The sequence below is a fragment of the Pogoniulus pusillus genome, chromosome 9 (assembly GCF_015220805.1).
Source record: "Pogoniulus pusillus isolate bPogPus1 chromosome 9, bPogPus1.pri, whole genome shotgun sequence".
Lineage (NCBI taxonomy): Eukaryota > Metazoa > Chordata > Aves > Piciformes > Lybiidae > Pogoniulus > Pogoniulus pusillus.
In genome coordinates this window covers 33,306,876-33,317,796 of record NC_087272.1, presented here as the reverse complement: position 1 = coordinate 33,317,796, position 10,921 = coordinate 33,306,876, and the positions used below count along the sequence as shown (strand labels likewise).

Genomic DNA, 10,921 nt, shown 5'->3' with positions numbered 1-10,921 from the left:
GCACGTCCCCAGCTTCACGGCAGTTCCTCCACCTGAGCCCATGCAAAAGACAGTCCAGCACCAGAAGAGAAGGTTGCCTTTCTTAGAAGGAGACATTAACCTCTCACTAGAGGGCTGGGCCCCTTCACGTCCCTGAGCCTTTCTCCAGATCCTTTATTTCTTGGTGGCCGCACTCTGCGTGTTTGAACCTGCTTGGCTTGAGGCTGGAACTAAGGACTGTGTTTTCTTGGGTGAGTCCTTTAGCCAGCAGGCCTGCAGCATGTGGGACCTAGGCACTGGCAGCACCACTCCCCTGGGTTTTAAAAGGAACTGCAGAGCTTGCTTTTTGAGAGAATCTTGACAGGACTTTTCCTTGGGAAAAAAGAAAGAGAAGTTGGAGATTGGTTCCAGGTAACTTAATTTCTCCTCTGAGTGGGTCAGCCTCTGGGAAGGTGCTAACAGAAACACCCACAGGGTAATGCAGGCCAGCAGAAACTACTGGATGTCATCCAACCCAAACTCCTGCTCAAAGTATGGTGAAGTACAGCAAGTTGATCACGGTATCACAGTATCACCAAGGTTGGAAGAGACCTCATAGATCATCAAGTCCAACCCTTTAGCACAGAGCTCAAGGCCAGACCATGGCACCAAGTGCCACATCCAATCTTGCCTTGAACAGCTCCAGGGACGGCGACTCCACCACCTCCCCGGGCAGCCCATTCCAGTGCCCAACGACTCTCTCAGTGAAGAACTTTCTCCTCACCTCCAGCCTAAATCTCCCCTGGCGCAGCCTGAGGACCTGATCAGGTCCATGTCAAGCTGAGCTTTGAATATCTGCAAGAATTGAGACTTCACAACCTCTTTGGGCAACCTCTTCCCATTTTTTGTTACCCTCAGTGTGAACATCTTTGTCCTTGGATCTAGCCCAAGTCTCTTTCACTGCAGGTTGTGCTAAGTGCCACTGTCCTTTCACTGTGTGCTTCTGAGGAAAGCTTGGCTCTGCCCTGCCTTCGGTAGCTGGTGGCAGGAGCTTGCTGCCCTGATGCCAGGGTTTTGCACTGGTGTAGCTCCTTGCTCAGCATTGCCAAACCCCCTCCTGCCCCCTCCCCCTTAGTAACTAGCACAACATCTTGCTGGTTGTCTTGGATGGTCCCATAAGCCTGTGTTTGATTTTCTATTGGGGTGGGCTAACTATACCACATCCCTCAGAATCTTTATCTGTGGTCTTTGTTGCCTCAATTCCTGTTTAAATCTGGAGTGAGGGGAGCTTTAGGTTGGATATTAGGAGAAAATTCTTTATGGAAAGTATGGTCAGGCACTGGAACAGGCTGCCCAGGGAGGTGGTGGAGTTACTGTCCCTGGAGGTGTACAAGCAACGTGGGCATGGCACTCTGGGACACAGTTTAATGGTAGTGGTGGTCATAGGTTGATGGTTGGACACGATGACCTTAGAGGTCTTTCCCAACCCAAACAATTCTATATGGAGAAAGGTCAGGCACTATTTTTCAACTGAAAGAAGCAGGTTCTTTAAAGCAGGTAGTGTTCACTTATAAATCACCCTCACCACCACAAATGCTTCCAAATATAAGCAAATACTCAGGAATGAATGTGCAGAAGAAGAGAATCTGTTTATTATGTTCATAGAATCATAGAATCAACCAGGTTGGAAGAGACCTCCAAGATCATCCAGTCCAACCTATCACCCAGCCCTAACCAATCAACTAGACCATGGCACTAAGTGCCTCATCCAGGCTTTGCTTGAACACCCCCAGGGACGGTGCCTCCACCACCTCCCTGGGCAGCCCATTCCAATGGGAAATCACTCTCTCTGTGAAGAACTTCTTCCTAATATCCAGCCTATACCTCCCCTGGCACAACTTGAGACTGTGTCCCCTTGTCGCTTTATTCAGCCAAATCACTTACTGCTTTGTTTGCACTGAGATATGAGTCCTTTGTAGGTAGCAGCTGGGCACCAGCTGTGTGTGTAGTTCCCTCCATAAAGATTACAGACTGCCGTGGGGAAAAGTTGCTTGTCCTATTGAATAAAGGTGCCAAAGACCTGCTGGATGCTGTTCCTATGTGACCCACGCAGAGATTACTTCTTATTACTGTCTACAACTACCTGAAGGGGCATTGTAGCCAGGTGGGGGGTGGCCTCTTCTCCCAGGCAACCAGCAATAGAACAAGGGGACACAGTCTCAAGTTGTGCCAGGGTAGGTCTAGGCTGGATATTAGGAAGAAGTTCTTCCCAGAGAGAGTGATTTCCCATTGGAATGGGCTGCCCAGGGAGGTGGTGGAGGCACTGTCCCTGGGGGTCTTCAAGCAAAGACTGGATGAGGCACTTAGTGCCATGGTCTAGTTGATTGGCTAGGGCAGGGTGATAGGTTGGACTGGATGATCTTGGAGGTCTCTTCCAACCTGGTTGATTCTATGATTCTATGGAATGTTGTGCAAATAGGACCAGTCAGTTCCTTTGCCTCTGGAAGAGTTACCTGGTAATTTGGTAAATGGACCTTGGTTTCAGGAGTGCCTGAGTTGGCCACGAGCAGGCCTGGAGCAGCTCCAGGAAGCCCTTTGGCTCAGCCTGAGCTGATGAGGCACAGTAAACTTATGTCTGTTCTTCGTGGACACAAAACTAGTGCCATGCAGGGGCAGCATAGGTCTATTGTGGGCTGAGTGGACCACTCAGGACCAACTGTGTTAGGATGGCTCAGCCTCCTGCTTCTGGGACGGGCAGACCTGCAGTAGTTTGGCTGCCTTTGAACCCTCTGCTCATACCTACCTTTACACACTGCTATGTTTGGGCTAAAAATCCCTTTCCATTAAACTGATGTACTCCTTTCCCATTAGACTTCCCATGTGAAGTAATTCATGGCTGTCCATCCCTGTGACCAGCAGAGTGGAAGGCTGACTGTGTGGGATTTTTCTTGTTGTCTCCTAAGCTTTATCAGTTGAAAGAAGCTGGAGGACAGAAGAAAATTTCAGGGAATGTGCCTCTATTAAATGGGGAGTTGAGTCTTGGTGGAAGTAGTAGTGCATCTTGCCCTTCAAGGTGATGAGACTGCCCACAGGTGGAAGAATCACAGAATCACAGAAGGTTAGGGGCTGGAAGTGACCTCAGAAGCTCATCCAGTCCAACCCCCCTGCCAGAGCAGGATTACCTCTAGCAGATCACGTAAGAACGCCTCCAGGCAGGTCTTGAATATCTCCAGAGAGGGAGATTCCACAAGCTTCCCGAGCAGCCTGGTCCAGTGTTCTCTCACCATCACAGGGAAAAAATTCTTCTTCACATTTACATGGAACTTCCTATGCCTCAACCTCCACCCATTGCCCCTTGTCCTGTCATAGAGAGAGCCTGAGAGTGGCAGCCTAACATGACAGTGGACTTTGTCACTCCCACCAAACACAGCCTGTGGAGCATCAAACGGAATCTGGTTTATCTCAAGCCTTTCCCACCGGGAAGTTTTCCAGCTGTCTCAGCTCTCACCAGCACCTTGCCTGCTGCAAAGTGCTCAACCAGATCCTCTCCTGCCCTTCACTGAAAGCCTTAAAAGGCAGTTTCTCTGGTAGGTGAGCCTGAGAGTGCTCACTCCCTGATGATCTTTATCACCAGTTTCTGATACTTTGGAGAATAAGATGTATTTGGTACCTGAAGGGAGCCTACAAGAAAGCTGATTAAGAGCTTTTTGCAAGAGCTTGTAGTGACAGAGTTAGGGGGAGTGGATTTAAGCTGAAGGAGGGTAGACTTAGACTGGATATTAGGAAGAAATTCTTTGCAGTGAGGGCAGTGAGATGCTGGAACAGCTTGCCCAGGTAGGTGAAGGATATCCCCTCCCTGGTGATATTCAAGGCCAGGTTGGATGTGGCCTTAGGCAACCTCGTGTAGTAGAAGGTGTCCCTGCTCTTTGCAGGGTGAGTTGGATCTAGATGAACTTTTAGGTCTCTTCCAATAGCCTCTTTACCTTGGTGTCAAGCAACAGGACTAGAGGAAATGGTTTCAAGGTGTGCCAGGGGAGGTTCAGGCTGGGTGCTAAGAAATATTTCTTCAGAGAGAGGGTTCTCAAACACTGGAATGGTCTGCCCAGGGCAGTGGGGGAGTCACCATCCCTGGAGCTGTTCAGCAGTGTGTGGACCTGGCATGTAGGGACATGGTTTAGTGTTGATCCTTCAGTGCTAATTCAAGGGTTGGACTGGGTGACTTTTGAGGTCTCTTCCAGCTGGATGTTTTCTGTGATTCTGATTCTATGGTATTGAAACCAAAGTGGAATTCATGAAGGACCAGAGGCTGGAAAGCAAAAAACGACCAAGTCAAAACTCCCTTGTATAGGCATGGCTGAGAGTTCCAAGCTGGTGGTGAAAGCAAGACTACAGAGTCTTCATGACAGCAAATCCATCAGTAACGCAGAGAGCTCCTGCCTGCCTGTTTCTCCTCCTTACATGGGTTAACTTGCTAATATTTGCTTTAAGAATTTTCTTCAGCCCTTACCAACAGTGGATTAAGGACAAGATTACAGGGCATGCAGCACTGCTTTGTTTCTTGTGGTGTCCAGTGGCTGCCCTGTACTTAAGGTGCTTGCACAACCAGGTCTAACTAACACTAACTAACAACTAAAGTGCTCAGCAGCAACCTTTCCTTCAGACTCTCTACCTGAGATGATTCAGCACTGAAGGATGTTTTTTTTTCTCTTGAGCTAGAACTTTGTAATTGACTCCTCAAAGAAGACCAGCCCCAAATGCTCTTACCTTATGTACCGTGCTGAGGGCACTCGTGATGCTAAATCAGCCTTTGCGGTGCTTTGAGTTGCTGCCTGTACCTCTGTGGTTCTCCAGAGACAACAGCCCTGCAGTTAGAGATGGTAATGCCCAAGGACAAAAACTTAACAGAACTTACCAACCTCTTTTACTGTCTTTGCCTGCATCTCCAAAGGCTTAAACTCCTGCTAGTGAACCAAAAGCCTGTTGCCAAACACTTTTAGGGGCCCCACAAAACTGGCTAAGCACACTTCATAGAATCATAGAATCATAGAATCAGCCAGGTTGGAAGAGACCTCCAAGATCATCCAGTCCAACCTATCACCCAGCCCTAACCAATCAACTAGACCATGGCACTAAGTGCCTCATCCAGGCTTTGCTTGAACACCCCCAGGGACAGTGCCTCCACCACCTCCCTGGGCAGCCCATTCCAATGCCAATCACTCTCTCTGTGAAGAACTTCTTCCTAATATCCAGCCTAGACCTACCCTGGCACAACTTGAGACTGTGTCCCCTTGTTCTATTGCTGGTTGCCTGGGAGAAGAGGCCTGATGACCTCCTAGGAAAACTCTGTTTGGGTACTGAGAGTGAAATATAGGCTAGACAAACACCTTTTTGGCACTAAGAGCAGAACTATGCCTGCTTTGTTTCAGAGAACCCACTTTTACCCTGGTGTTTGCGCTGGTTCTTCTGCTATTCTTTTCTGAATTAAACTGTCACCTGTGCAGCTTCCTGTACCAACAGACAGTTGTTTTCTCAGGAAATATGTTGGCTGCTGAATGCAATTCAAATAGCACTTTGCAAGGAACTAGATGTACAAAGATACACGTTGTAAGGCCACATTCTTTCTAAAGGTAGCATCTAGGCTGCTGCCGCTGACACGTTGGGTTAGGAAAATAATCAGCCACATCTCCAAAGAATGTTCCCTTCTCCTGCCTGTGTTTAATTCTTTTGGGTCTCCATGTAAATACAGGATTTAATACTTTAAATCTAGAGGAGCAGCTGAACAATCTCATTTCTTTCACTTCACATTTTAAGTGACAAAGCCAGAGGTCTGTGGCTTTGTTTCATGCTTTGCTACAGGACAAGGAGAACTTTTGTGTGTGTGATCTCTAAGCCAGAGGATTGATGTCAAAAGCTATGATGGACCATCCCCTAATGCTTTCTCTGAGCGCTGCCCCCTGCCAGCCTGAAAATGGCATGTCTTGAGCCAAAGGGCTGGAGCACCTCTTAAAGCAGCAACCTGTCTCTTTTACTTGGCCTTTGTCAGAAACAGTGGTGAATTCTGCCCAGGGGTTAAATTTGTATCTCTCTGGAGCCTCCTCCTCAGCATTCTTCTCCAGATTTGATTGATGATGTGGCTACTCTCAGTGGCTCTGTAGCACCTTATCACCCCCCCCAACCCCAGCCCCCAAATATTTAGATTGCTGCCAAGCTCTATTTGGTTTTCACTGAGTGCATTACTTCTCAGAGTTCCTTAATGGCATGTGCTAATGTTCCAGCCAGGAAACCTGCCCTGCTCTTGCCTCTGCTGCAGAGGTGCCATGGCTGCCCAGGAGCAGCTGCTGAGCTGCCATAAATTAGAGACAGGTGTGTGAAAGGAAATTGAAATGAAGCCTTGTTTCCTCCAAACTTGGGTGGTGAGGGAGCCTCATGTGCTGCTGAGCTATCCCTGGAGCAAGAGAAAGAACTGCCAAGAGAAAGCTAGGACATAAAGCTGGGTGTGGAAACCACCAATGCTGTCCCAAGCTAAGCCATCATCACTGATGAGTCACATGTGCTTAATGATGCTGGGTGTTCAGAGGAAATGAGGGGGAAATGTTTAAAGGCATTGTGCAGAAGTTCAGGAAAGTTGTTCATGTGGGAGCTGGGCTCACACTTCAAGTAAGAAAGAGATGAAAGGGGGGGATTGAATAGTTTGTAAGGCATCATTTAGGGTATTTATCTTCTTTTTCAACTTGTGATTTTTTTTTTGCACGTTCAAAGCATTGATTCTGTTTTCTCACTTCTGCTTTTCCCAGTAAGTACAAGGTGGTAACTGCAGGCAGGTTAAATGGTTCCTTCCATCTCCTGACAACCAAATGTCTGAAGGGGCATTGTAGCCAGGTGGGGGTTGGCCTCTTCTCCCAGGTAACCAGCAATAGAACAAGGGGACACAGTCTCAAGTTGTGCCAGGGTAGGTATAGGCTGGATGTTAGGAAGAAGTTCTTCCCAGAGAGAGTGATTGGCATTGGAATGGGCTGCCCAGGGAGGTGGTGGAGGCACCGTCCCTGGAGGTGTTGAAGCAAAGCCTGGATGAGGCACTTAGTGCTATGGTCTAGTTGATTGGATAGGGCTGGGTGCTAGGTTGGACTGGATGATCTTGGAGGTCTCTTCCAACCTGGTTGATTCTATGATTCTATGATTCTATGTGTACATTTTTCTTTCATTCTTCTGTAACTTTTCTAAGCCTTCTGAGCTTTGTCAAAATCTAAGTGGCCGAAAGGAAAATTAAATGAACAGACATTACTCTTTCATTACTCACAGCTCCTCCTGTTCCCATAGTAATGCTGCCAAAGATAGAATCAGAGAATCATTTCAGTTGGAAAAGGCCTTTCAGATCATCAGGCTCATCCAGTGGGCTCCATGTGGAAGCTTTGGGAGGTTGCAGAACAACAAAGAAGGGTGAGAAAAGGGAGGAAGAAAAATGGGAGGTGGGGAAAGAAATCCAAACCAACCCCATAAACCTTCTTTTAACGCTGATTTTCTTTCTGCCACAAAGTAATGGCCACTGAGGAAAGAATGGCCTCATAATATTAGGAAAATCTGAGCTAGAAAAAAGTTTCATCTGATTGCTGGATGCTTTTATAAAAATACTTTGCTTGACATTTCTCTAGATCCACCTGACAATTTATGGTCCTAATAATAACAACCCTGGATCAGGACTGTTCTTGTTCTGGTCCTGCCTATCTGGACCTTGTAAATAGTCCCTCCCCAGCCCTCCTGTAGGCCCCTTTCAGATACTGGAAGGCTACTACAAGGTCTTCTTGAAGCCTTCTCTTCTGCAGGCTGAAGAGCCCCAACTCTTGTAGCCTGTCCTCATAGCAGAGCTGCTGCAGCCCTCTGGAGAGCAGCCAGGAGGAAAGGGACCTGGGGGTACTGATAGATAGTAAGCTGAAGATGAGCCAGCAGTGTGCCCAGGTGGCCAAGAGAGCCAATGGCATCCTGGCCTGTATCAGGAACAGTGTGGCCAGTAGGACAAGGGAGGTTATTCTGCCCCTGTACTCAGCACTGGTCAGGCCACACCTTGAGTGCTGTGTCCAGTTCTGGGCCCCTCAATTCAAGAAGGATGTTGAGGTGCTGGAAGGTGTCCAGAGAAGGGCAACAAAGCTGGTGAGGGGCCTGGAGCACAAATCCTATGAGGAGAGGTTGAGGGAGCTGGGCCTGTTTAGCCTGGAGAAGAGGAGGCTCAGGGGTGATCTTATTACTGTCTACAACTACCTGAAGGGACATTGTAGCCAGGTGGGGGGTGGCCTCTTCTCCCAGGCAACCAGCAATAGAACAAGGGGACACAGTCTCAAGTTGTGCTGGGGTAGGTCTAGGCTGGATATTAGGAAGAAGTTCTTCCCAGAGAGAGTGATTGGCATTGGAATGGGCTGCCCAGGGAGGTGGTGGAGGCACCGTCCCTGAGGGTCTTCAAGATAAGCCTGGATGAGGCACTTAGTGCCATGGTCCAGTTGACTGGCTAGGGCTGGGTGCTAGGTTGGCCTGGATGATCTTGGAGGTCTCTTCCAACCTGCTTGATTCTATGATTCTATGATTCTCTGATTCTCTGAGCATCTTTGTGGCCTCCTCTGGATTTGCTCCAGCAGTTCCATGTCCTTCTTAGAAGCAGCCTTGGCAATGATGCACAGTTTGTTTCTGACTTTTGAAACCAGTCTGATGTCCTCAGTTTTACAAGGTAACATCCTCAGTCTCTTGTATCTCTACTTCCTGAGAAGTTTGTGGATTTGAATATGAGCAAGTGAAGAGTCTGAGAGAGTCTAGGATGCTAGTGAGTCAGGAGCCTCTTTCACAATATTTCCAGTCTAACCTGAAATGGGTGATACCAGAAATTGCAGAAGAAAAACTACTCCTAAGGAATTTCTAGAGAGAATTTGCAAGTGGTGGAGTTTAATTTGTAGAAGACAGGGAAAGGTCCCTTTTTTGAGCGTGTTCTGCTAGAAGACATCTAGAGATGCCTGGTATCATCTCAAGACTTGCTGCTGCTGCTCTTATTTACCTCCCTGTGCTTCTGCAGTTCAGCACAATCACACTCTTCTTGCAGTTGGTATTAGAAATGTTTCTATCCTACCCCTGCTCAGCAAGCAGAGCTTTGTGCTGGCCTGAGGAGGAGGTTTGACTGCCCTTGACCAAGCAGTCCTGGTCTCACATGCCTTGGGATGCCACAGGTCTTTGGTAGGATTAGTACCAACACTCTCACAACTGGTTTAGTATCAGCTGAAAGGGCTTTCCCTTTAAACAGTCCTGCTATTTCAGACATCTTCACACTCAGCCTTTATCTCACCAAAAATAGCCCAACCAAGAGTGGCCTCTCTATTCCCTGAAGTCAGGCCCTAAGGAATTTAGTACCTGCACCTGTGTGAGCCACTTCTCACCTTCTTGTGATGGGATAATGTTGACAGCTGGTACCACTTAAACACCACTCGTTCTGGCCCTGGTGGTGTGGGGTTGACAGTTGGACTCCACTTTAGACTCCAATTAAAACAGTTCAGTGATTTCCACTCATCTTTTGGGAGGAGCTTCTGTGAGGAGGAAGAAGAGTAGTATGTAAGAATAAGAATTAATAGCAATTATCTATGGAAAGGGAGCACAGATTTGGTCCTGCATGCAATAAGATATACACCTATTTTGCAAGCAACAGCGAGCGATGCCTCTGGAGATGAGCACCAGCTTCAGCCAAAGTCTATTTGTTGATGAAGGTAAAGGAACATTTCTCTTAGGAGGAGAGACTGAGTGAGCTGAGGCTCTTTAGCTTGGAGAAGAGAAGCCTTAAGGGTGACTTCATCAATGGTTATAAATATGTGCAGGGTGAGTGGCAGGAGGATGGAGCCAGGCTCTGCTGAGTGATGCCCAGTGATAGGCCAAGGGGCAATGAGTGGAAGCAGAAGCATAGGAGGTTTAATTTAAACACAAGGAGGAATTTTTTCACAGTGAGGGTGACAGAACACTGGAACAGGCTGCCTAGGGGTGTTGTGGAGTCTTCCTCTCTGGAGATATTCAAACCCTGCCTGGACATGTTCCAGTGGGATCTTGGTGGGAAGGCAGCCAGAGTCACGATGCCATACCAATGTGGTTAAAGCTGTGCTCCCTTTATTGCGGTGATCCAGTGACAGGCTTAAGGCACAGGCAGGGTAAGGCTTATATAAACAATTTGCAGGGTCAGCCTCCTGTGACCAGCAGATCCTGCCCCCTTGCAGCTGGACGTGGGGGCTGCTTCATCGCCTTAGGTCCTGCCTCTGAGATGTGCTCCAGGGACACTCTTCTCAGCACAGGTTGCTCATGTTCATCGAATGGTGTCCTCTGTCAGCAAGAAATGCTTCCACTAGGTCTGGTATAGGTGATCCTCTTCTGGCAGTGGAGTTGCACTGGATGAGCTTCCAAGGTCCCTTCCAGCCCCTGACATTCTGTCATTGTGTGACTATAACACTGTACTTGAAGTGAAGCTTTGAAGGAATGGCAAAATAGTTACAGTAGACCACTGGAAGCTTGGAGATGAGGACTAGACCTAAAATGCAATGTGGACTCTACTAAGAAGCAGCACTGACCTTGCTATCAACCTGCACTTATCAACAGCTGGGCTGCTGTATTGCACCGATTGGGATTTCTTCATAGTCCTAGAGTAGTCATAGAATCAGCCAGGTTGGAAGAGACCTCCAAGATCATCCAGTACAACCTAGCACCCAGCCCCAGCCAGTCAACCAGACCATGGCACTAAGTGCCTCAGCCAGTCTTTTCTTGAACACCTCCAGGGATGGCAACTCCACCACCTCCCTGGGCAGCCCATTCCAATGCCAATCACTCTCTCTGCCAACAACTTCCTCCTGACATCCAGCCTAGACTTCCCCCAGCACAATTTGAGACTGTGTCCCCTTGTTCTGTTGCTGCTTGCCTGGGAGAGAGTTTAACCCCCACCTGGCTACAGCCTCCC

At 48.1% G+C, this 10,921-nt stretch overlaps 1 long non-coding RNA gene across 1 annotated transcript; it reads right to left on the bottom strand.

Moving 5' to 3' along the window:
* Positions 1–291: 291 nt before the first annotated feature.
* Positions 292–9,459, bottom strand: LOC135178494 (uncharacterized). Its single transcript, XR_010303572.1, has 3 exons — positions 9,369–9,459; positions 4,723–4,820; positions 292–351 (listed from the first exon to the last, which is right to left on the bottom strand). It is a non-coding gene; the product is annotated as an uncharacterized LOC135178494 (long non-coding RNA).
* Between the last annotated feature and the right edge of the window lie 1,462 nt (positions 9,460–10,921).